Here is a 6,000-nt window from a genome sequence, read left to right as displayed (position 1 = left end):
CCGAAGACCCACCTTTCCCGAGCACAGAGGCAGGCGTCAGGGGACCCGTAACCCCGGACTCCCAAAGGGGTCCCTAAAGCAGGTCGCCCAGGAGGGGCCGACACAGGATATCTGCACCCCCCCCCCCCAAGGAAGGAGCAGAGACGACCCCGAGGAAATCCCCCAGCCACCGCAATGCCGACGCCCTCAAGAGCCGCGGAGACGAGCCCGTGGGCTCCGCCGGCAGCTAGCCCCGCTGAAGTGGTCCCGGCCATGGGCCCTGAGGGCCAGAGGCCCCAGGGGCGCCCCGCCCCCGCGACGAGGGCCCCGGCCGCCCCCCGGGGGGCCAGGCCCCGCGAAGAGGCCGCCGGGAGTGGGCCGGCGCACGCCCGGGAACCCACCCCAAACCCGAAGCCAACCAATGCGCCAGGGGGCCAAGGCGCCTGCCAACGAAGTGGAGGAGGGCAGGACGTGGGGGGATGGGCTCCGCACCTATCGGAGACTTGAGATGTTCTTGGGAGAGGGAGCGGACCACACCCATACCTGGAAAAAAAAAAAAAAAAAAAAAAAAAAAAAAACCTCATTCACCCCATCCCTCCCTTGTGCCCCACTCACCACACACAGAGAAAAAAAAAAAAAAAAAGACGCTGTACACACATTCCCACATAACACTCCAACACTGACCAAAGGACATATTAGACATATCAACATTATGTCTAATATGAACAAAATTAAATGCAGGAAATAAGGCCATCAAAATTATTATGATGGCGGGATTCAAGCAGTATTCCTCAGTCGCACCTGCCCTGCATTCACTATTGCCTTTAGACAAGCACTACACAGCTATCTAGCTCTCCTTTCAATTACACTCCGAAGCAAAAACCCTCACAAAAATGCAAATGGGTGAGAGAAGAGGTAAATCCCGGGCTGAAGAGCATCAGTGGGGACAAACTTGATACTTTATCAGTCTAAGACGCTTTGTGGGGTTAACAGTTAGAAGGTGATTGGCTGTGACCTAGATGGAGTCATAGCATTTCTGGATTTTGTTTGCTTTTTGATTCAAGTGCTTACATTTTTGACAGTGTTTGTAGTGCTTTATATGAGCATTTAGCAAAGATTCAGACATTTTTTTGGTTATGTCTGTGTTTTTCTATGGGGGCTTACAGGCTCTGAATTGAACTTTAACCTAAGTGTCAAGCTAATATGGTCGCTATCCGTGGTGCTGAACTGCGTTGAATTTGTGTAATTTTATTAGTGACCATGTATCTTAATGTTTTTGTTGCTCTTTTGGTTTATACCTCATATCCGTTTGATGGACTTCAAGCGACATAGTCACTCTCTGTGGTGCCAAACCTTGTAAGCCCTGCTGTTGGGGGCATGTGTTGTAAAATTGTTTTACAAATGACCAGGCCAGAACATTTATATGTTCCTAGCACATTACATAACTACTAATTAATTACTCAAACAAATTAATTTTGTTTGCAAAACAAATAATCAGTCATAGACAGTAACTACTGTGAAATACTAATCAGATACAGTTTTGTTTTGCTAAAACTAGCAGCTTTTTATCTTTGCCTCACTGCAATTGATGCAATACATTGAAAATTCATTACATTAGAGATTTCCACAAAGGTTTACTGTTCACAGCTGGGAGTAGAGGATTGGGAGCTCAGTTCCCTGAAGCTTTGTGGTTGACGGAAATTACAAGCCGTTTGTAAACATTAACAAATATTGAATTGAAAGATAAAGTTAACACAATGTTGCTGCCATCTAGTGGTTATAGTGCAGAAGTAACAGCACTTCTTTAGGTTGTATAAAGCCAATGATGAACATTCTTAACATAAACAGCACTGCAGTTGAAACACACACACAACAAAAAAAGGCCACAACAGAGGAAGTTTCAAGGTAACTACATTGCTCTGGATTAAAGGTTGAAACAAGTCTTTTGGTTTATCAAGCCTATTGACTCTGAACTGCAAGTAATTCATTGTTAAACAGGGCTTTAACTACTATTAACATCCTTTGCTGAATCCATAAGTACCAAAGTTAACATGGTTTGATTGAAACAAGGATTTCTAGCACAAAAAATATTATTTAAATATCTTAGCTTTGCTAGACCCCAAACTTTTTTTCAACTGTGAACTCTGCTGAAAGTTGGTCTTGGCAGTGCTTTGGGAGAAAGTGTTGAGTGATTTGAGCTGCTGTGCTTTGACCTGCTCTTTGCTTGTTTGCTTTTTTGTGAATCTTTTACTTTATGGTTAAGTTGTGGGCTTACTCTCTCCCAGGAAATACATGTCTAACGCATAAACAGGAAAATGGAAGCCACATTGCAGTTGAGGAGTTCAAAATGTAAACAGAAAACTTACAATAAAGCAACAATAGCAGCATATCAACTGAGGCAGCATATAAAAGGAAAGACAAGTGGAAAGTAGAAACCAGGAACCTCAAATATAGAGGAGATGTGATCAGTTACATGTCTAACACAGTGGTTGGTTACCTCCTAGCAGTCTAAAAAATAAATGCCTGTTACAGGGATAGTTGATAGTTGTCCAACAGATAACGGAAGCACGCATCCTATGCTGGAAAAATCTTGTTGTGGGGTTGAGTTCTGCCTGTTCATGGATAAACATGTGAACGCTCTTCCTTCTTGGTTATGTTTGAGTCCAAACTAGAATATAACAATCTGGGAACCAGGCAAGTCTAATCAAGTGAGTACAGCTGCGCCCTGCAAATGGGGAGGCTGAGGGAAGGATACTAATTAAAACAGATAACTTAGAGGGAGCTGGACTAGACCCAAAAGAAATTTGTTTGTTTTTTGTTTATTCATTTCAAACATATTAACTTTAACGTTGTTATGCCATAAGCTGGTTGAATATGCTTATTGTTATTATTATTAATTATAATTTGGTATTATAATTTAAATAATAAATCATTCAACTCAAAATTCCGCTATAACAAATATAGTTCAAATGGTGGTGATGTTAGCTATAAGCTTATAAGTATTTATACCACTAATGCATTAGTTAATTTGCTGTTATGAACTCATTTATGCTGGAATAAATGATCAGGTCGGACTGTTAACCGACGAGGTTTATCCAGCAGGCTGTGAGAACCCCAATGTAACTGCAATTAGAGTTTAAATCCTTATTCCTTATCACCATCCAATGATATTGTCTCTGTATTAATATCAGATGTTAACTCCAAAGGAGGTTAGCTCTGAATTCTGAATAGCCAGACAACTGTGAATTGGACTGAACACAAAACAATGTCTATTCCGCAGTCGTTGGTTTTATTGAACCAAAAGCAATTCCCTGTTACAGTAATTCTCTGATTCAACAACTTTGGAATTCTTACTCACTACTAAAACTAAAACATGCAAAGTATATATATATATGGAAATAAAGAACAAAACAAAAATAAACAATGGATTAAAATGAGCGGTTAGCAGATCTTAACTTAACTCACAGTTGTTTAACACCGCCCTCAAAACACCGGCATTTGACGTATCAGCATTGACAGACAGAACAGCTTCGGGAATCTCACTGGACGCTTTGATGTCTTACACAAGCTAGTTCAGCTAAGCTCCCTACAGTTAAGATACACGTCACCCTCCCAAGATGGCTGCTACGATGACGTATGAGGGGAGGTCCTAATGACGTAACCACGCTTACACTGATGGGATAATGCCTCGCTTCGAGAGGGCGCGGCTAACTGGGAGTTTAAAGCAAAGCCCGCGAATCGAGCTCGGACAAAGAGATTAACTGATAAGGAGAAGCGAAAAGAGAGAGGGGGGAAAGCAGGGAAGAAGATGAAAAGAACTGAAGCAGGGACCCACGGCGGGGTTATTGATGGATCACAAATCAAAACAGCAAAAATCAATTGTAAAATGCATGCACATACAAAGAAAATGTTCAGCAAAATAATTCCAACTTCGTCGTGGAATAAAAGCATTAACCAACACCTACAAAGTTCTAACGCCTGCCCAGGCACTTCTAAACACCCTGTTGGTGAGACAGAAATAAAAGGGGAGACCCCGTTACTTTGAGGTGCCTCGGGGCTGGTCCGGAGCGCTCCGAGTAGTGTGGCTTTCTGGACGCGTCTATGTTATGCAAAGCAGGGAATAACCGTTGCGTCGAAAAATCTCGGTCCAGCGAGAAACTCGAACACGTGGCGTGGGATTACCCCAACGGAAACAGCTGTGTGTGTCTTCTCGGGTTGGCCAAAAGCCAGGGAAGAAGAGAGATCGTCGTGTGTGATCGGGTTTTATAGCCATCACCATAGCAACCTTATCTTGGTCGGCGGCCATTTTGCCGTGTTGCGTGATGGGAGTTGGTGGCCATTTTGACCACATGAGTTGGTGGCCATTTTGACCACATTGCATCATGGGTAACGCAGTCCGTTACGTCCCGAATTGATGCCGTTTTTTGTCACGTATGAACTGGCACAACAACGTTCTTACACCATGAGACATTTATTTCTCAATTGATTTGAAAAGAAGTAGGCAGAAGTAAATACTTATATGACCATATTCCCTCTTTTCATTGATACCTTACCTTGCAAATTATTCTGTAGAAAAACAAAAGAAAAAGACAGTAACAAAAAGCAAACAAAAGTGTAAAGTGTCTGCTATTTAATAAAGTAAAAGAAAGAATATATTTCTTCATAAAATTTGTTTTCTTACACTTTAAGTTATTTAAAAATCAACACAATCTTTATTCCATACAGATTTGTTACTCAAAGCCTTTTTAAGCTTAACATTTTCCAATAAATACCTGAAAGTCTGATGTGTATTGATGAAACTTATATAAAGCTAAAGGAGTATTAAATGCAAATAATTAAAAATATATTTACACAGCAACAAAGCTACATTACATTGAAGATCCAGATTTTTTTTCAAATTTTATTTAGAATTTATTTTCCACTGAATGTATGATCAATTTTAAAGACAGAAACGTCAGCTTTGAGTGCAACAACGTTTCTCTGTGTCCAACCAAATGCAGACTTAAATAAATGAAATTATCCTGTGATCATCTTTCTGCCTGGGGATTTAAAATATAAGTAAATGTTTTTTTAGACACAGACAATTTTTGTTTAAAAAGAAGCTGTTAATCAATTTGATGAGAACAGAATCCTCTTCAACTACCTTCGGCTTCATCACTGTGCTCCTGGAAAACAATGCAACACATATTTTTTGTTAAAACTGAGATTACATTTTATATTACTGATGTACTGAATTCATAAATTAATAAAGATAATGAGTATCCCTTAAATGCATTTGTCTACTAACAAGTTTTATCATTTTCTGAATTGATGTTTTTAATTGCGTATTTAGACTTTCCCTTCGATTCCATACAGCTGAAATAATAACGTTTACTTTTTTGATGTTTCTCAGAACGTTTCTGTGAATGTTCTCACCTTTAATTTTTGTCCATATGTTGAATGTAACAACACATAGCAGGAGAGCTGCCAAACCCACCGATGCAATGATGCATCTCATTACATATCCAAAATCTGAGGTTTAAAAAAATAGATTTAGAAAATATATTAATGATGGCAATATGTTCTTTTGCAATTAAAAGATAAATTTTTTTTTTATCGTACATTGGATAAATGAAATCAAATTAAACAGTGGTTACTACCTTTTTGAGCTGTTAGGGCATTTCCTTTTGAGGTTAACTGTGTACCTGGTGATTTTGTTGTTGCACCTAGGAGTGTTTTCACAAGCATTGTTGTTTTAGTTTTCACATCTGTATCTAAGAAAACACAAAGCCAAAATGCAGCTGTACTGTACATTGATATGATTCAACACATTCATAAATAGATAAAGCTTCTGTAACACAGGTTTCTTTTATCTTCCTATTTTGCTGGTATTTTGAAGAAAACATTTGTGGATTCAGGTCTAACTTACAGGAAAACAAGAGGGTTCTATAGAACATCAAGTTCTGTCACATATTTAAAATATGTGTCATTTCTGACAGGCACATGTTTTATGTAGTGATTATGTATTTGGATCAAGTATGT

The sequence above is a fragment of the Fundulus heteroclitus genome, unplaced genomic scaffold (genome assembly GCF_011125445.2).
Source record: "Fundulus heteroclitus isolate FHET01 unplaced genomic scaffold, MU-UCD_Fhet_4.1 scaffold_123, whole genome shotgun sequence".
In the NCBI taxonomy this organism is placed as follows: Eukaryota; Metazoa; Chordata; class Actinopteri; order Cyprinodontiformes; family Fundulidae; genus Fundulus; species Fundulus heteroclitus.
The sequence above is the reverse complement of the archived record's forward strand: the minus strand, read 5'-3'. Positions refer to the sequence as shown.